At 41.2% G+C, this 20,959-nt stretch overlaps 1 pseudogene; it reads right to left on the reverse strand.

Annotated features, from left to right (window-relative positions):
• Window positions 1-307: 307 nt before the first annotated feature.
• On the reverse strand, window positions 308-1,728 carry LOC120746528 (annotated as a pseudogene).
• Between the last annotated feature and the right edge of the window lie 19,231 nt (window positions 1,729-20,959).

Consider the following 20,959-nt stretch of genomic DNA (forward strand, 5'->3'; position numbering starts at 1 on the left):
TTGAAATCAGGTTTCTACGTCTCTTGCCATGAGACCAGTGTTCTCAGGTTGTTAAAGTACGAATGAAGTAGTCTCACAATGCTTTCCCGCCTGTCCAAATCAACCAAAACCCTTAAAGCCTCCTGAAAATTAGTGTGAAACTTCATATAATATAGTAAAGAATTAAAATATGAATAGTCACAATATTAAAGAGGCTAAAGAGTATTGTTGTCAGTGAAAGTAGAGTGTGAGGCAAGGGCTCATTGTTATCTGGAAAAGAAACAAACAATTTATTGAAGAGCGTTATTTTTTATTTATTTTATTTTTTTGTGTTCCCAGTCTGAGATTTATTCTTTGATATAAAACTGCTACAGTATAAAATGCAACACCTCAATGCGAGATTCAGATTTAGACAAATAAAAGATTTAAAATGATGACAGAAAGATGGAAAATATAAAGGAAACATTTTAAGAAACATAATAAGTAACTCTGATAAGTAATCATGCATCCCTAGTTGCACAGTAAGATGTGCTGTATTTCCATGATGACTTCAGGTGCACTGAGGTGGCAGCACAAGTTTCTTTCTCAGGGTGAATCTCACTTCAGGCATCTGCTTGGCCAACGAGGAGGTCTCTCGATGTGCTACATCATCGTTCACGTAGTGGAGGATGGAGACGATGTCTTCGCCCCTGGGACAGCGCTCCTTCAGCTGCTCACAAAGAGACTGAACGAACCAGCTTCCATCGACTAAATGTCTAAGTGAAGCATGATCTTCAACAGTGGCCATGGCAACCAGAACATCAGCTTCCTCAGGGATGGTCAATGGTGAAGTATCATCATCAATCTCCATATCGTTCATCTGCACTCCATGCTGTATGTTACTTCCTTGGCAGGCCTGGATCAGGAACACTTTGGGCTTACCGGTGAGGACGGACTGGTCACACCCCCTGAACTTTCGGGTAATTTCTTTAATGGGGAGGGGGTTCCTGTCAGTTCCCAAAACTACACCCTTTTTTCCGTGACTCAGAATAGAGCAGATGAAAGCATCACCGTGCTAAAGGACCTGCTGAGGATCAACAAAGCTGCTGGCATCCCACTCTTTAAAGCTGAACTTCTGCAGCTGAGACATGTCTGCCAGGGAAGCAACAAACGTCAGTGCCTGATCCATCTGATCCTTGTTCAGGTCTTCACACATCAGCACTCTGAAGCCCAGACACCTGAACACCTCTGCCAAGCTTTGGGCGTCTTTATCCGTCCCTCTTCTCTGTGAACCATCCTTGAAGTTGTTATTGTTTTATGATCACGCAGAGGCTGACGGGCCGGCTAATGATTTGATAAACATCCTGTGACATATTCCCATCGTGCTGACATGAAGACACTTGGACAGGCTCGGATAAAAGGGGGGTACAACTCAGCTGTAAACTCGCCAGCTGAGGGAAAGTTTCTTTAATGGCGCCATCGGTTTGCAGGAGGTTCAGGAAGTCTTTGCATTTATCTTCTCCTTTATTCATGATCTTATCCACAAGCTCAACGACGTGTGTCTCCGCATTTGCACTGTTGATGCTTTTAAGATTGTTGTACTCCCGCTGAGTGATCAGCTTATTCTCATAACCTTTGTTGAGAATTAGCCTGTGGTCTCCGGACAGAATCTCATGAATGGCTGTTTTATTGCTCCTTATTGCATTTTGGGCCGACATGCTGAATGGTCAGTTGGAACTTCTGCTGTCCTTGAAAACGAAACCTCGTTCGTTTTTTTTTTTTTTTTTTTGCCTGTCCCGTTTGGCTCTTTTGCCATCAGAATTATTGTCTAAAGGCAAAGAAAGATGCCCAATGGATTTACTTTACCAAATTGACCATCCCAGCCTTGCCGTAATGGTCCATTTGATTCACCTTTTATTGTTTATGTTATTTTCACTTACTGAATACGGGACAGACTTGACTGGGGGAAAGAAGGGGAGAAAGAAAGAGGGAAAGAGAAACAGCTGAGAAGAGGGACGGGGGAGAAGGGCAAAAGACAAAAACCAACAGAACGGGCAGAAAAAAAAAATTAAAAAAAATAAAAATGCATATATCAATCACCTGGATCACCTGCTGAGAAAGAAAAAAGAAAACAAGCAGAAGAGAACAAGAGTAATAGAATAAACAACATCACAATGATATATGGGAATATGACAGTAAATACTAAATATTAAACATTATTGTGCAGCACATAAGATCAACAGAACACAGTGTGCTTTGAGGTAGGAGCCAAAAAGGGTGTAGTTTGTGGGTGTGATCACCCGTGTGTACACCTGTGAGCATGGACGCGCTTGTTTTTAAAAGGTTCCTTCATGTAATGTAGCAGCCTCAGGGGACTGCAGACTAACATGTTCACAGAACTCATCTTACCTTTTTGTGTCTGTGGGTTTGTGACTTTGTTTGTCTCAGGGCTCAAATTATTAGCGGCAGGTTCAGTGTCTAAAAGAAAATGCCAGAGATGATGTGAATTTCAAACAGAACAGCTGTTAAGCATTTCTTGTAACAACTACAAAATAACATATTTTTACAACTGCTCCTTATTTACAAATTATCCCACTCAATGCTAATACTGTGCATACTACAGTAATATTATGTGTGATATGTATGAAGGTGTGCAGTTTCATGCCGTAATGAGAAAATTAAAACTGAATCTCATACAACTAGATTCCATCAGCACAAACTGCACTAATGAACATGATTTCTACTATTGGTAACTTAAGGTAAGAGAAGCTGGAAAACTGATGTGTGGTAGGAAAGTGAGTCAGTACCTCTCTTTTTCTTGAGATTTTAGATAACACCACATTGTTCTTTTTTGAATTAGTCAGTATTTAGCTGTATTAACTAATAAGGATTTTCATTATTGTTACGGCCCTAGCTGGGCCTCCTGAAACTGCCCTTGTGTGGGCGTGGTGTTTTTCTCCGCCTCCTCCTCTCTTGCCACTCCTACCCCCTCTGTTTCTCTCACTCTCCTCTCTCCCCAGGAAACAGCTGCTCTTGGTTAGCCTCGTTTCCCACCTGAATCCAGTCAGCAATCACTACTGATGGGCAGATGAAGCCTCATGAAGCACTGAAGCTTTTCATCCAATTGGTTCACCCCAACGCGAAGCTTCTTGAAGCTTCATTTGCTCTAGCAGGACACCTACTGGACGTAAAAATATTAGTTGGCATGAATTTGAAGAGTGGCATTTTGCACACAGCCTGTAAATGTCAACAACAAAAGGAGTGTGTAAAACATCTATATCGTAGTGATGGCAGTATACTGTGTATATTTATACTGGCAGTATGGAAAATGATTATTTGGAAATGCCTAAAATGGAAATGATCTTATACTGTGAGGTGAGGTGTGGACAGTGGTTGTGCTTTTGTAACATTGAGGCAAGGACAGTGATTAGTGTTTAGGGGACACATCATTGGTTTTTATTTAAAAACAACAGTTTCTCCACTGTGGCAGGTCGTAGGAGATTTCTTTTTTTGGACAATATTTCCCCTGCTTTTGAAAACACTCGCTCACAGGGCACAGATGAGGCAGGGGTACACAGGTATGTCAGTGCTAACTTATATAAGTGAGGGTAGACATATTTCCCTCTCTCCCAGTATTTAAGAGGGTCCTCCAGCCTTCCAATATTTGGCTCCATCATGTACCGTTGGACCTCAATATTTGCGTCTGCTGTCACATTTTGTGTCTGTGTCTGCCTGACACTCTCATCCAGGCGACGCCACAGGTTGTTAGCTAAACAAATAGTCTTATGAGATACTACCAATTCAATTTTCAATTCAATGTTATGTCTATAGTGCCAAATAACAACAGTCGCCTCAAGGCGCATTATATTGTACAGTAGATCATACAATAATAGATACAGTGGAAAACCCAACATTCAGTTTATATAAATGCAACTAAAATGCAATAACAATGGTACCGTGGGAAACAGCCTCAACAGATTGTGACGTTGATGGCTGTGGTGGTGGTGCGGAGGAAGAGGTGGTGGAGGCCCTCATTACGGAAGCACATTCTGCTTTCAGTCTTTTTTCTGCTTCGCTAGCTCTTGCAGGGCTGAGAAACCCGAGTTTCCTGAACCTTGGGTCCAGCAGTGTTGCAAGGAACATAATGCTCATGGTCTGTATTTTATCTAGCTTCTCTCTCAATAGCATCCTAAGCTTCTGAGCCAGGGAAGACCCAATGGATGGAGGTTTTTCCATTTGTTCATTGAGGCAATGATCCAGCATAGTGAGCAAAGGTATGACCTTTGACCCAGACACCCTTTTTTCCTGAGAGAGCTCATTGGTTGCATCGTTAAATGGTGCTAGGACAACCAGACACTCTGAAATTATACCAAATTCCTCAGATGACATAGGTGGGATGTCTGTTGTGAGACTTGCCAAAGCAGCACCCACTGGCTCCCTTTGCTCAAAGTCTTTGCAGCATATTGTAAGTGCTGTTCCAGCGGGTTTCCACCTCCTGTAGTAGTTTGTGTAACTCTCCATCAAACGCCCACATTTTGAATGAAGTCTGAGGGGTTTATATCGCTGTCATAGCTCGTGGCAAAGTTTGAACCGCTTCCTGAACCAGTCACGTGGTACATCCGGGCAGCGAGGCTTCGGACGTCATCATTTTCAGCTCCTCCCATAAATGAAGCAAGCCTCGATACGCGCTTCGCGGAAACGCCCCCTCCATTACTCCACACACGCTTCGAAGCCTCGATACAGAACGTCACATCACTAGCAATCACCTCTGAGGCTATCTAAGCTGGGGATGAGCTGTGAGCAGGGGTTTTTTCTCTGGTGTTCCCACATTGGGTGTCAAAGTTGTCGGGAGAAATCCTATAGTGTGGAAGCAGTGTGCAGTGTGGGCTTGTGGGCCTCGGCAGCAGTAAAGCTAGCTGCTGCTAGTGACAGGGTGAGCTTGTGGGCCCCTGGAAGTGCCTCCTCATGGTGTGGAGTTTTTGTGTGGTTGTTGTGTTCTGTGTTGTTGCAACCTCTTTCCAAGTGTTATCGGTAAAACGGCAATGCCGGCTCTTTATGTTAGTCTTTATTATAGATAATCTTATTTTATTTACTAAGAACACCTGTCTGTTCTCCTTTCATTCTGTTCTGGACTCATTTGTTACTGGTCCCCTCACTCGTATGCCTAGAGCCTTTCGGGGAGGACGTAACAATTGTAAAGGTTTTATTTTTGTTTCAAACATGACATGTTATACCTAGTTTCATCTTCCAGTAAAGAAATTCCAACACCCAAAACTGCAGAGTCAACACAGCAGTGATAACAGCCCACAGCAGGGTGTGGTAACTATATAATTTCTTATTGAGATATTGGAACAATAGAAATACAGAAAGGTGGTTCTTTATGTTTGTAAATTCAAATTATTACAGGTTTGTTGCAAAAATTGTATTTAATGAGTTCAGCAAAAGACAAAAAAAAGGAAAGCAATAGAAATTAAGGTTAGGAAAAGAAAACCGGTGAGAGGGCCTCACCTCATAACAATCACCATGCATAACAATCTGTTTTCCCTTTTAAAAATCACCCTTTTTTGGGAATCCCCTAGATATGCCCTGCTCCGACCCTATCAGACTGGATCTTATTCCTCAGGTTCAAACTAACAAATTATCATGTTTTTTCAATAGGCTTGGGCCCACACTTCAGGAAGGGTACCTAGAATGCAAAAATCACATACTGGATAAGGCTTTAGGGTGGGACTCTCGCTATGAATAGAAACATAAAACAAGTAAAAAGTAAGACAAAGAAAGTCACTAAAGAAAAGAAATCAGAAGTAAGACAATAAAAACAAGTTGAAAGACAAAGGAAGAAAGTTTAAGAAAAAAAAAGAAAAGCAAGACATTTGCCTTATCACCCACATGGTTAAATTTCTGATGTAATCAAAAACCAAAAGTAAAACGTTATTGTTATGTTTTGTTTTAAAGTTAATTGTCTCATGTTTTTATTGAACAAAAAAGCACAATACACCGCTTTTTTTTTCCCCCCAGAAACATTTTTTAGTTTTATTGAAAGATTTTTTTTTAGCACAAATGACAATCATTAAAAGCTTTCAGAGAACACCACGTTTGATTAAAATTGCTAGCTTTACATATTAATACACATCTGATAAATCGTTTTACAAAACACAAGACCATGCAATCATTTTTGTTTTGATTAGAGCTATATAAAGCAAGTACATCATCATAAGTCTTTCCACGCGATTTCTGGGCTAGAAAAAATATACAATGCTGCCCGCATACTGTAGACAGTGTGGCTTGTAGCTGTCTTTGATGGAAAGATACTCGTTTAGCATGCTTTTTCAAAAACGTTACAATGCTTTTGGGGTAAAAAGGATAATCTGGTGGGAATCCAAACGAATCATAAAAAGTAGCACCTTCATCTAAAGAAATAGCCAGCCAGTGAGTTCCACGTTTGTTCCTTGGATCTGTGTTTCTGATCATATATGTAGGCCGTTTAAACGACCGTTTGAGTAATGTTAATAATTCATCTTCTGCATATACTCCAAAAAACAAAAAAAAAAAAAAACTATCGCCCACCAGCAGTCTCATAATACTCTCCAATTGGTGATTGTTCATAATTCAATAAAACAAAAAAGGTGAAACCTCAGTAATAATCAACCAAAACTTGTCTTTTGGAATTGATCTCGAGAATGGAATCATAACAAGCATAAACGATCAATGTGGTTGTGTGAGGTAGAGGGACTCTGAAGCGCATTTCAAGTCTCAAGTTGCCATTTATCACCGGTGACAAGGCCTGACTGTCATCTGAAGGATTCATATTGAACACAAACAATGTATATCCTTGTTCAAACTCCTGTCTGTCAATGCACAAGGACAGATCTTTCAGGTTTCTCCCGGTAGAAGTGTACTGGCTGTAAAACTCTCTTACGGAGTGATTCTCAGCAAAATTGGGTTGAAACGCTTTGGTATTTGCTTGGTCTCATGACACAAAGCCAAAAACTCTAGATTGTTATGCTGGAAATTGAAAGGGCATAAATCATATCGACCTGTAAAAGCCTCATGGTTAACCATGCCTATGATTAGGTAACGGGAAAGTGAGCCCAGAAACAGATTCTCATGATGTGATATCCGTGAATTCTCGGGTATTGAAAATGCTTTTACATTAATCCGGGATATGGGATACAATGCATTCGCTTGCATGAGAGCGGACGCGTGGCCTACGTGCACAGCGGGGGACACCGTGACTTTCCTTACGAACAATGACGCCCCGAGAATATTGAGATGGTAATTGGCATTTTGAGGCGCCATGAGGGTGAAAGCATCGTTGGCTCTCGTGAGCTTAACCCTTAAATCCACGTTATTGAGTAATAATCTTTCGCAGAAAAAAATATCAGAATGCAACGGGCCCATGACGTGGAACTCTTGCGAGCGTTCGCTGTAAACGGCCCGCCGGACTAATCCTCTGTTCGGCCCGTTATTCACAACATAGGAATTGTGCGAGCCAGCAGTATCTTTGTAAAACAGACCTGCACTAAATTGAGTTTTCAGACTTTCTTCTCAGTAATTTAAATATGTCTCTATTATAGCCCTATAGGGGTGAGTTGAGCTGGCTTGTGAAATCAGTCTGTCGCCCAATGTGACGTCACATTGCGAGAAAATGATGTTTAAAGGTTAATTTATAATTCCAACATTAGCGTCCGCTTCAATGTCGCTACCATCTGGGTTTGTTATTTTCAACCTTAAACTCAGCAGTGTGTCATTTAAATCCAGGTAATGCAACCCATTTCCAGGCACATAAAATTCCAGAGGTCCCCGATCTGTGAGCGCTGTTACTGGTAGAATTTCTGAATAACATTTGTCCTCGATCGAAAACTGCGTGAGCGGTGCTGTAAACGGATCCAATTCGCTCAAGGTGCATTCGCTTGATCTCTCGTGAAGACATTGCTGTTTGTTTCTTAGTTGTTGTTTTTAGAATATATCAGCTGTAGACTTGTCCTGCCCATCTGACGGCTGTCTTTTTGACAGTTTTCCTCCGCTTTTTAAACTCTGTCAGCCTCCGACCTGGAGGCCGTTTTAAGGGTCTGCGTGAAATTATGCTCGACCCCGAGCCCTCTTGCTGTTCTGGTGTGTTCGAACAAGTCAAATTTGAGAGTGAGGAGGTGACAACATCTGAAGCAAAGCCTTTGACAGCAGCTTTCAGATGAGGTTTTGCGATGCTCACACCCCGCTTTATGAACGAGGTTACAAATCTAAACAGTTTTGAGAAAATAGATGCCGGGCAGGCCGTTACCAGCCTGCGTTTCATAATACCGTACCTTAGTAATGAGATTGATTCTTGTAATGCTTTTCCAAACAGGTTTTATTTGATGTAACTGTTTTCCACAAACAATTCATTTGATGTAATGAAAAACAATACACATGAACGAGTAAAAAAACAAAACTCAAAAGTAAGAAAAACAAACTGATAAAAACAACAAGGCTAAAAACAAGAAAAATAAAACATGTTAAGAAAAATGGCAATAGGGGAGAGAAGAAAAAACTGTTACTAGGAGAGCCAAAGGGAGTAATTCTCGTCCAGTACTTTATCAATTATGGTCCAGGTAACTTCTGTAACGCTTGCATCAATTTCTTGCAGCGCGTTCTCTATATCGCAGGCATCTCTGAGTTCAAAGAGATACGCTTGGGCCACGCCGCTGGTGGTGGAAAAACCCTCTAACTGTAAAATTTGTAATAATGTGTTGGTGAAATGTCCATTCCATAATCTTTTGCAGAGTTCATCATAGTACTTGAAAAAGTAATATTTTTCCAGCGGGAAAAGGCGAGAATGTCGTTTCTGTGAGGGGTGGGAGACCTCACTACCTTGACAGACATCCTGTCTATGTTTCTGGAGCAGAGAGTTAATTTTATAAGTTCAAAAACAGCGGTGGGGAGTAGAGTCGCGGCCTCATTGTTGTACACGGGGGAAGGCTGTCCGCGGCTCTTGCCGGGGTGGGGGTCATTGTCTTCAGACTCTCGGAAAAGAACCCGGCACACAGGGTCTCCCACAGCGATGCACCGGAGACTGCGGTGTTTGAGGGGGTGGCTGGGCGAGTTCCATCCTTGAGGTGATGAGGCCGGAGATGCTGAGGCCTGATGGGGGCTCTCCGTCAGTGGACTCGGTGGTGGAGTAGCAAGATCCATCTGAGGGCTCAAGGGTGGCGTAGAAGCAGCTGATGGTCGGAGGGATGATGGAGAAAGGGCACAGAGGGTTCCGAAGCTGTAGTGAGTCATGGTTGTTTTTAGACGATGTGGAGGAGAAAGCGGTTGCGGTTTTTAAAAGGACAGGGTGAGGAGGAGGCGGGGGTAAGGGGGACCGGATGAGGGGAGGGGCTATGTAGAGCGTTGCGGGTTATTTCCAACCAGGACCAACTCAATTGTACTTTTACTCATCTTAAAAAGCTCTAATATTCTTGCATTCTTCTCACCCACCATCTTCAGCCAGTCCTGAGTGGGAATCCGAAGCAATGTGTTGAAAACACCGGAGTGGGTGTTTGTAAGGTCCAACATAAAATCATCTGTGTGAGCATCATCGGTTGTTTGACGACTAGCTCTGCAGATCCACCTGCAAAACTGAGTGGTCTTGGTCTCCCACTGCGTGTATGTCACGGTTTTTCTCACCATGTTTAAAGACCGGTGCTGATTGGGTTCTTGGTTGAATGGTGGGCCTCTTTGAAAACCGGATGCGTCTGCTGGTCCCTAGTTCGCTCGTTTCCCGCAGGCTCTTCTGGATTTCAGGCGTCGTGATGAGGGTCAAAATAGCCCAGTCAGAGCAAGTAAAAGCGATCCGCCGTGTGAGCGGACCAAAACTTTCACCTGCTTTTAGCTGGTAGAAATAGATTTCGCTCTCTGGGAGGCTGAAAGCATAACCCCAAACCCCCCCCAGTGCTGAGACGGAATTTTTCCTCCAAGGGGGTAGCAGCTGCTGGCTGCACTCTGCAAAGATGCAATCGTCTGAGTTCTGCCAGCGTGGCGGAGGCTCTGTAGCTGGTTACGGGGGTCTGAGAGACCACAGTGAGGTTGGTAGGTCTGGCGGCCATGTTGTATGTGAAGAAAAGAGAAAACTTACTGGGGAGTTTTTTTCTGAGAGGAAAAAAAACTTAAATTTAAGCTGAAATGTTAGATTATTTATTCTGAATGCCAGCAAGAGAATAAACCTATCGCTGAGAAGGTAAATCGGACCTGGATCAGATTGGCTAACCGGGGTGCGAGGGGAGCCGCCCCTTTGTTATGTGATTGGCAGCGGGGTGAAGTTGGTTGGTCTCCGATGCAAATTTTGACCGAGGTAAGCAAACCTGTCGACAGTTTATTAGATGACATCATAGGGGCCTGGTCTTATAGCAGAGATGATTTCGAGGAGTAATTGAAGCATGATGGCTATTCAACACACCAATAAAGGTCAAATATTATGCTGGACCCACCCCAAGTAAACTTTAAACATGCGTGTCGAGGAGCCTGTGCCTTCACCAGGGAAGTCTCAAATGTCCCAGGAATGGGTGGACCAAAGACCAGCTTTCCAGAGTCATTATTTTGTTTTAGGAGGGTTTTTTTTTTTTTTTCATTTTGTTAGACATGGCTCAGTTGAAAGTAAAAGAAGACCACTCTAATTTGACATGTGTTTTCATATTTTGATATATTTGATTACTTTTATTGGTTATATTATATCGGGTAAAAATCACCCGGCATTAGTGATTGTGTTACTATTTATAGTGATAGTGTTCTAGGGTTAAGCCGACCGACACTCATGCCCCTCTCCATAAAGCAAGCTACTATCCTAAGCACACATTTAGGGGTATTGTGAAATCGCAGATTATTAGATTCCATACAATATCGTCCCGTGAAGAAGATCTTCAAAACTCCATCACAGTCCTCTTCCAGAGCCTCAGGCATAGGGGATATTCAGGTAGATTTGAGAGCTATAAAGAGGAAAACTCTTTTGGAACTAAGCTCTAAAGAGAGGGTAATAACATCATCCCAAGTATCAACCCAGAGACAGGGGGGTGTGGAGGATGGTGGGGAAATTTTGCCACTGATTACCACTTATTCACTTAAATAGGGCTCTCAAAATGAACTTTGGGAGGTTTTTAATTGATGGAAGTCCTTTCTGAAATTGTAGAGTTATAGCGGCGAACAGAAAGAACAAATGTAAAGGATATGTTGGTAAAAGCCAAGCTCTGGGACCAATGGGACGAGAGAAAGAAGTATAAATGAGCATTTTTGTTTTTGTTTTTTTTTTTTAAAAAAAAAAAAAACAAGAGCAGTACCTGTTTAACCCAAACAGGGGAGCTGGAGCTCCAAATTTGGAGAGGCTTACATCCACCAGTAGGAATCAAGTATACTGCACTATCTATGAAAAGTGTTCCCTCATGTATGTGGGGGAAACGGGCCAAACTTTCGCAGACAGGTTCAGACAACATTTGTAAAACACTGGGGAAGGCAGATTGAAAACCCCCCTTGTTCAACATTTTCAAATACACCCACAGAGTTCGCTTTTCATCATGGGACTGCAATCCTGCGCAGCAGGGACAGAGGAGGAGACATGAGGACCTATGGATCTGGAAATTAAACACCCGGACTCCTTATGGGTTAAATGTTATTATCTAACAGTTTGATATTGATACATTATTCTCATACATAAAGGGATAAAGTTTATTATGTTGCAGGACTTGTGGAAGGATTATTTAAATTACTAGTTGTCAAGTACTGTTGTATGGAAGCCTCTGTGGGTCGCTAAATTTGGATAATGGGGTAGTGATCTTTACCAAGTGGTCTCTTTATATACATAAACACACAGGTAAGTCTCACACACTAAAAGAACCGTATAAATTAAATCTGTTCAGACCATGCGTCTGTCACCCACATACTGAAAGGTTGGTGGAGCAGCTGAATGAGACTAGTCAATCATTTGCAAGATTATTCAGGAGCATGAATGCAATGTGGGAGGTTCTCCAGGACTCCACAAGATTTTGTAAATGCTTGTATTACTCCCTTTTTCAAGCTCAAAGCTACTTGCCAAGTGGCAAGGACCCCTTTTGGTTACACGGTGAGTGGATGACGTTGACTATGAAGTGGTACGGTCAGCATGCTTGCCAACCTTGAGACCTCAGAATTAGGGAGACATTCAAAAGGGCTGTTGGGGGGGCAATACACACAAAAAACGTTTACAGTGTTTATCGGATAAGTTAAATGTCACCATTATTGTACAGCCGGAAACAGTGGGGGTGTCCAAATTCAGAGGCTGCATCCTCCTGAGGACCCGGCCTTCGAGGTCTAAGTGCTCTCGGTGGAGTGAAACTCAGCCGTCTGCTCCTTGCTATCTAAAATATAACAGGATGCTGGCGTAAATTCTCAACCATCTCACACTTCTGTTTAAAAAGTTAGTTGTTTGACGTTTATTCAGCTGTGTGAAGACCAAGGAGGAACTGATTTACTCAAGAACAAATAGAAATGTTATTGTTTGGTTTTTTTTCAGTGTTTTAAGTTATCTAAGTGACTTGTATATCATGTTTAACCTGAGTAGCAAAAGACTGCGGGGGTTTGAAAACGATGTGCTGGGAGTTTGCTGTTCTCGCCGGCTCATATATTTGAAGTTTACACAGCTACATACTCGCCTGAAAATATGTTAAAAGTTTATTTTGTGACCCAGAAAGAGTAATATTAAAATTAAGTAGCTGCCACCATTGTTGGAAACTGGAATTGGCTGGGCCAGGCTATGAATTCTGGGATATGGTTTTTCAATTTTTTTTGTCCAGGTGGAAAAATTGGGAGAAATGTGGGAGAATGGTGGCTCCGGGAGATTTTCAGGAGGGGCACTGAAATTCAGGATTGTCCCAGAAAAATCGGGAAGTATTGCATGTATGATCAGACAGGGGAGAAGTCACACAGATTTATCACCACAACTTCCTTAAAGCATGGAGAGGGCATATGCTTAAGGTATGTGTGTGGGTCCTTCTGTCACAGTATAAAAAAAGTTTGTAAATTGTTTGGAACAACTCTCACCAACAAAACACACCAAAGTATATTATTTTTCTTAAGGTCAAACTTGGAATTTGCCCATTTACCTACTCTTCCTCCCAGGGATGGAGTTTCAGGAATAAGGAGTGTGGAAGCTAGCTATACCCCAAACAATCAAATGTGTATATATAAAAAAAAAAAAAGCTGTACTGTTTCCTGGAGGCAGATGTAATGTGTGCATCTAACCTTTCTCAATGTGTCACAAGGAGATTACTCCCAAACATGCCCCACTTTTCCCATCTTTAAGAAGGGGCCTGAAATGTGTGCTCTAGCTCCAGAGGGATCATATTCCCTTAGCCTCCTTGGGAACGTCTATGCCAGGATGCTGGAAAGTTCATCTGTTAGTCGAACCTCGGACATAGGAGGAACAATAGGTTTTTTCCTGGTCGTGTAACACTGTACCGACTCTTTATCTTTTTCCAGCTCTTTGAGGGTTGTGAGAGTTTGCCCAATCACTCTACGTGTGTTTTGTGAATTTGGAGAAGGCATTGAACAGTTTCCCCCAGAGTCTCCTGTGGGGGGTGCTTTAGGAGTATGGGGTGAATTGCTTGTTGTTACAGAACATTCGATCCCAGTACAACTTTTGCAAGAGCTTGGTCTGCATTGCCGGCACTAAGTTGGGCTTGTTTCCAGTGGGTGTTGGACTCGGGCCTCGAGCCATCGCCACTTTGGTGGCCGCAGAATCTCATCTCTGCTTTTTGAAGATGATGTGGTTCTGGTGGCTACATCAGATGATCGTCTCTAGCTCACACCGGACCGGTTCACATCCTAGTGTGAAGCTGTGGGAATGAGAATTAGCACCTTGTAGAAATCTTTAGAAATTTCTGCCTCTATAAAAAATTGTTAAATTACTTCCTTGCAAAATACCACCTGATATGTTTTCCTCAGAGTTTTAACAGTATTTTGGAAAATTAGAACCAAAAAGTAAAAACAGTCACCAGAGGACTTGGTGACCAGCAGCAGAGAGAGTGCTCTTCTGAGATGTCAACCTAATGGCCAGTTGAGGAGGCCAAGTTGTTAAGGGGGATATTCCGGAGGCCAATGACAGAGATCAAGCAACTCAAGGAGCCAGGCGGGAGATTAGCAGTGGACCATTATATTTAAATTACTGGCTATTGAACATCTTTGCGACTCTTCGGGACCTTTATAATGTTTGATTGGATGATAGGATCTTTATTAGAGCTTAACCCATAATGGGGACCTTAAAGGTAACTAAAGTACATTGATGTTTCCCCCCCCACCCAGATTCCTGTATGCCAGTGCACTCCAAAAAAAATATCATGTAAGCCAATTCAGTTGAACAACATATGTGGTTTTGTCAAGTTTAGTCATGGATGTGGACATTCAGTGAAGGTTGAGTCCCAATTTTTACTCACGACACATTATTATATTTGCCTTAGTGGCACGAGGATACTTTGAGACCACCTACAGAGAGAAGATCCAACATCTGGTGACATCACGTTCCAAGAAAAACCGTGACCTTTATGTTACAAAGACCAAAGAACTGAAATAGAACTAAAGTAGTCGTACAAAAGCAGACAATTCCATCTGGAATGGATGTCCATTTAGCTCCTGTCTGATAAGATGGCCCGGCAACACCTCTACCCACTGAGGAGACCGAAGACAGCCTGTCTTCTACCGCGCTCTGGCTAAAGCATTATACTATACCATAATTTATTTGTATAGCACTTTAAAAACAACACATGTTAATTCTTCAATGGAACACCAGGAGCTTAACTGCAAACTGACAAGAGCTTAAGGGATTTATTTGTGCATTAAATTCAAAACCACATGCTATATGTATACAAGAAACATGTGTTAAGCAAGTGGCCCCCAACTAACCATTGCAGTAGAATTAGAAGTAATGATTGTGTAGGTATGGTCTAAGGAAGGAAGCAGCAAAATAATAAATTTTTATAATCCATGTAAAAATTTGATGAAGAGGAAAAGGGGAATTCTTAGGGATTGGAGAGGGAAAATAGTTTGGTGTGGTGACTTGAATGCACACTACAACTTTCCCATTGGTGTCATTATGTTCAAGTGTTGAGAATATTGAGGAGAAGGATTTAGTCATTTTAAACGATGGATCTGGTACAAGGGTGGATTTGGTAAGAAGTACGGAGTCATGTCTTGAAATTACAGTGGTTTCACAATGTTTGGCAAGTAGAAGCACATGGAAAGAGTGAAGATATGCATACCTATTTTAGAGTTTAGAAATGTGTTAGAATGTAGAATTATTGTAGAGACACTGCCCTTGATGTAATAAAGGCCTGAGTGTGTCATAAACTTAGGAGTAGATTTCTAGGAGACCCTCCCCTAGTTTGAACTGTGAAAATGAGACAAAGAGAGGTTAATGTTGAGTGGAAATTCCTCAGGGCATGCCTGGGTGGGAGTCTCAAAGTTTGTAACTAAATAACTTTGGTTTGGAAGGGAGATGGACTTTTATGACCCTCAGGAAGGCACACACATAGTGCTTTAACTGTTACGCACACTCACTCGTGCACTCACATAGACATATGGGTACGCGCACACACAGGCACTCACATGCTCGTGCACATAGACACAGACACAGAGTTTGCAGTACACCATGGGGGTTTTATGATAGGGTCGCTCCTACAAAACTGTTTCACAGACAAAGGAGTGAAGATTTTGCAGAGGGACACCGGCCTGGCAAGTCTTCCCTTCTAGAAGAATGCATGCTTAAATGAAGATGAATAAAGATGAATAATGACTACTGAGTCCGGTGCCGTCTCTGGAAGCTTCGAGGAATAAAACAAACCGGGGTGAAACTGATTTCCTAACAAGAGTTAGAAGAGTACAGTCGGTAGTGATCATTACATTCACAAGGAGACAGAGACATGGAAACGTGACAGACTCTGGAACAGAGGGAACATGAAGCACAGAACAAATAAATAAAAACCAGGAATTAACAGAAAACCATAATTTAAGGAGTATAGCTTAACCCAAAAACACAGACACTGGTTCACCAGTAAAATTCTAATGTGTTATAAAAGGAAACCGGAAGAAGTTGTTAGAGGAATATTTAAATCAGCTAGAGGGAATATTAGACGAAATACTGTAACACTTTGGAGAGATCGACACCTTTGGAGAGAGTCTGGACAACTATCAAAAATGTCTGTTAATAGGAAAGTATATGGTTATCCAATAATGAAAGAATAATAGTTGATAATAAAAGTAAAGCTGAACTATTGGCAAGAACATTTGCAAAAATTCACAGCATAGAAAATTTAAATAATGCAGAAATCAGGGGAAAAGCACAAAAAAACCCCAAAAAATCTGGAAGCCCTACAAGATATGAGTGAACACGAAGGACTGATAAATATAATCTTTTTAATAGCAGAGGTAAATAATGCATGAAAGAAAGTAATACCACTCTCCAGGGAGAGATCAAATTGGTTATTGCATGATTAAAAACTTAAGTAACTTTAGTAAGAGTATAATAGTAAATGATTTAAGAAAATATTGCTACCTAATCAGTGGAAAGAAGCTGTTATTCCCATCTGTAAACCAGGAAAGTATTCAAGCTTAGCTGAAAGTTATAGATTGATAACTTTAACATCTCATTTACAGAAAGTAATGAAAAAATGGTGAATGAAAGATTAATTTACTCCTTAGAAACTAATGGCAAGATCAAATATTTATCAGAGTGGTTTTAGAAAAGGAAAATAAAATTAAAATTGTATGGGAATGAAATAGAAAAGGTTGATTGCTTTAAATATTAGGTACGTGGTTTGATAAAAGGCTTACATGGAAAACGCATATTGGCGAAATAACTGAGAAATGTAAGAAGGTTTTGAATATTTTAAGATGTTTAAAAGGCAGCAAGTGGGGTGCAGATCGGGCAGCATTAAAAGCTTTATATATAGGTCTCATTAGATCAGTTCTGGATTATGGTTCAGCGGCTAAAACATTGTTAAGTAACTTGGATAAAATTCAGTATCAAGCGTTGAGGTTGTGTTGTGAAGCCATTAAAACTGCACTAGTGTCCACAATGCAAGTTGAAATGGGTGAACAACTGTTAGAAATCAGAAGACATCAAATTGCTTTAAATGACTGCACTAAGTTAAAAGGACATAGTGAAAAATCATAGCTCAAAATAAAATTAAATCTTGTCAAGAAAAAGATTTTACAAAAATGAGTGAATGAACATGGTGCAATGAAAGTACTTTTAGTACATTTTTTCTTGAATTTACTCGAGTAAGGTTAGAGGTTGCCACTTCAGCATGCAGTCAAATTCTATAGTCTTAATAATGACCTTCTAATTTTATTCAGGTGTGCTGCAGCAGGGACACATGGAAAAGTTTCAGCCCTCCAGGACTGGAGTTTGACACCCCTGCTTTAAAGCATAGTGGTTGTGTTCAGCCTCTCCTTGATTGTCTCAATGAGATCAGGGCATGGATGGCACTATATTTTCAAAATGTTAATGAAAAAAGACTGAGATCATGCTTTTTAAATTCAGTGCCTCCAGCCTTTGACTTTTCTTATTTGGCCGTACTTTTTTTTTTTTTTTTTTTTTTTTTTTAAAAAGACCCATTAATATAATTAGTAGGTCATTAGCTAGACTCTATAGAATTTCACTGCATGCTGAGGAGGCAATTCAGCCATTTGATTGTTACAGCAGCTCATGAGTAAATGAGCATGGTGCAATAAAAGTACTTTTTTTTTTTTCCAAACACTTAAATTTACTTGAGTAAGGTTAGGGGTAGCCACCTTAGCATGCAGCCAAGCTCTATAGAGTCTTGCCTAATGACCTACTAATTGTATTCAGGTGTGCTGCAACAAGGACACATGGAAAAGTTTCAGGACACTGGCCCTCGAGGACTGGAGTTCAAGACCCCTGATTTATCACCTCTCGTCTGGGTTATTGTAATTCTCTGTTGATTGGATTTAACCAGGCTTCCCTCTCATGTCTACAGCTGGTAAAAAAAAAAAAAAAAAAAAAAAAAAAAAACACTGGTACAAGTCTGGGAGCCTGGGAGTGAAAGAGTAAAGAGGCTTTTGTACCCTCACAAAACCTTTCAGTACTTCGGAAAAGTTTTTGTTTTTCTGGAGGCAGCTAATTTTGTTTTACTTTTCAAGTGCCTTCAGTTTCAAATGTTAATAACTAAAGACAGTACTTTAGTTGATGTAGACTCTCAATTTAGGAATGAGCAACATACAGCATACATAAATTTAAAAAAAGAAAAACACACACACACAACTAAATTTATTCAAAACAGATGTCGGGATTTCGGTTGTGACGGCGTCTGTGATGAATGTAGAAGTCACGTCCGAAGTTCACTCTGTCGCCTCTGTCTTTCTAAATGGAGGGACAGTAACTGCGTGTGTGTATGTAACTGTGTAAAAACTCCAGATTAACTGTAAGATTAAGGGCAACAGAATTAGAAATTTATCTGATGTAAACAATAACGTGGTGCACAGTCCCATATGGAAAAGATATATGTAAATCTTATAAAGTTTGTATCTGTCTTGTGTGAAGCTTGCATGAAAAGCATACAAAAATGAAAACAGATATATATCCCTTGAAAAATTATATAAATGAAACTTGTATGTTTTGGATACTTACTTAAACAATATATGAAAGTGGCCACTTTCATGAGTAAATCATATAAGCCTTATATGATTCACTATATGAAGTCTTTTAAGTTTTTCCTATTTCTTTTCCATATGGGGTGTGACATCAAAAAGGCACACAAACCTTTGATGCTGCATGGGTAAATCTCAGTTTCCCTCGTCCATACCTAAAGGTAAAAACTGAGTTTTTGAAAATCTCCACCCTGGCAGGGGTTTTTAAAAATCTCAGTTTTCAGTGACCCAAAACGCCATTTATGTGTGGATGAAAGGCCCAAACGTTTAGAAAAATCTGTTTTCAAAAATACCCGTGTATGTGTGGACGTAGCCTCAGTGTATCTAGCTTTGCCTCCCCTTGTCTCATTATGTCTAATTAGTCCCAGCTGTATTTCCCTCTTGTTTCCCATTCCTTCTTTACTCCCTTGTGTGTTTAAGTCCTGTGTTTGCTCTTTGTCATGTTGTACCATCGCCACTCCAAGGGCTGTGTGTTTCCTTTACACTTTTCCAGGGCTTTACACATTTCCAGTTTCCCAGTGTTGTCTTTAGTTTTATGCTCCAGGTTTTGGTTTCTTTTCTTTATTTTATATTATGAAGGATGTTTTCCAGGAAATAAAACTGCTGCTTTAGGTTAGCCCAGACCTTGTGTGTCCCCTATAGGGGGGGCGCAGAGCCATTGCAGGGGGGCGCGTTATGAAAAGGGGGAGAAAAAAACAAAATGCTTGGACACTGCTAGCACGGGGTGGCCACAGAAACGCAAAGCAGGAGATGAAGCATCGCTGAATATGTTTCCAAACCAACTTCATTCTTAGAAAAAGACTAGAAAATATGGTGAAGCATATCTGCCCTTTGGTTTCACCTGCACAAGTGCCAAGGTAGGTCTCCCCTGCAGAATTGGTTTTCGCTGGGCTCTTCAAATCACGGACAAACAGTATCCCACATTCTTGATTTTTAGTTCACAAACACTTCTCATAATGATTAACTACTCCTGTCATTTTGGAGATGTTAGCTCTTTATACAGTAAAGTTACAGCGGGATACAAATAATATCAGGCTGATCCTGCCACGATTTGTTCCCCCTGTCTAAATCACGGACTAACAGTATCTCACAGTTGTTTATGTTTTTCAACCCATTTTGCACACAGAGGCATTTTTTTGAAAGTGTATTGATAGCAATGTTGAATATTATTACACAGGAAAAAAACAACTACACGTAAAATAATCACACCGTGACGCCTCTGCCTTTGTAAATAGAAGGACAGTAACTGTGTGTGTGTGTGTGTGTGTGTGTGTGTATGTAAGCATGTAAAACCTGCAGATAATCAGATTAACAGTATTTTGTCTCTATCTGCCATTCTGCAATTCATCTCATGTAAACAATAACGTGGCGCACAGCGTGACGTGAAAAAGGCACATACCTTTGACGTTGCGTGACAAACTCTGTATTCTTCGTCCACACGTAAACGCAAAAAAGGAGTTTTAAAAAAAAATCTCTGTTTTCGGTGATTCGAAACGCCGTTTACGTGTGGACGAAACAGCTGCGTTGTCAAAAATACTCATGTAGGTGTGGATGTAGCATAAAAGAGTTAGTAGTTTATTTTATTACTACCTGTAATTTATTGCAGATTACTTGTATTTGCTTAATTGTTTACTAAATGTTTGAGGTGTGAAACAAACCGAAATGGAGCAAAATAAGGGTGTGTGTGGTTGGAGGATGTGTTTGTGCGTGTGCACGCGCGGAAGGGGGGGCGCGAACATTTTTCTTGTAAAACAAAGGGGGCCCAGCAAAAAAAGTTTGGGAACCACTGGGTTAACCTTTTGCGTTCGAGTCCTGTATTTTGGTCCACATCCTGCCTGCCACACAGCAAACCTGTGACAAATTCTGTAAGAAGTGGCTTGGAGTTTTTTTTTTAATGTAGTTTTTACTGTCTACGTTCATTGGCACATACCTCACTCATGTTTTTTTAGCCTAAGGATTTAGGAGGAATCGCGTTGCCGGCAATAAGTCGGACTCGTTCCTGGTGGGTGATGGGCTCCGCCAGGGCTGCCCTTTGTCACCGATTCTGTTCATAATTTTTATGGACAGGATTTCTAGGCGCAGCCAAGTGGCGGAGGGCTTTCATTTTGGTGGACTCAGAATCTCATCTCTGCTTTTCGCAGATGATGTGGTTCTGTTGGCTTCATCGGGTGAGGGCCTCCAGCTTGCACTGGAACGGTTCGCAGCTGAGTGTGAAGCAGCGGGAATGAGGATCAGCACCTCCAAATCTGAGGCCATGGTTCTCAGCGGGAAAAGGGTGGAGTGCCCACTCCGGGTCGGGGATGAGTTCCTGCCCCAAGTGGAGGAGTACAAGTACCTCGGGGTCTTGTTTGCG

This window comes from Simochromis diagramma, unplaced genomic scaffold (assembly GCF_900408965.1).
Source record: "Simochromis diagramma unplaced genomic scaffold, fSimDia1.1 OVJJ01000672.1, whole genome shotgun sequence".
Lineage (NCBI taxonomy): Eukaryota > Metazoa > Chordata > Actinopteri > Cichliformes > Cichlidae > Simochromis > Simochromis diagramma.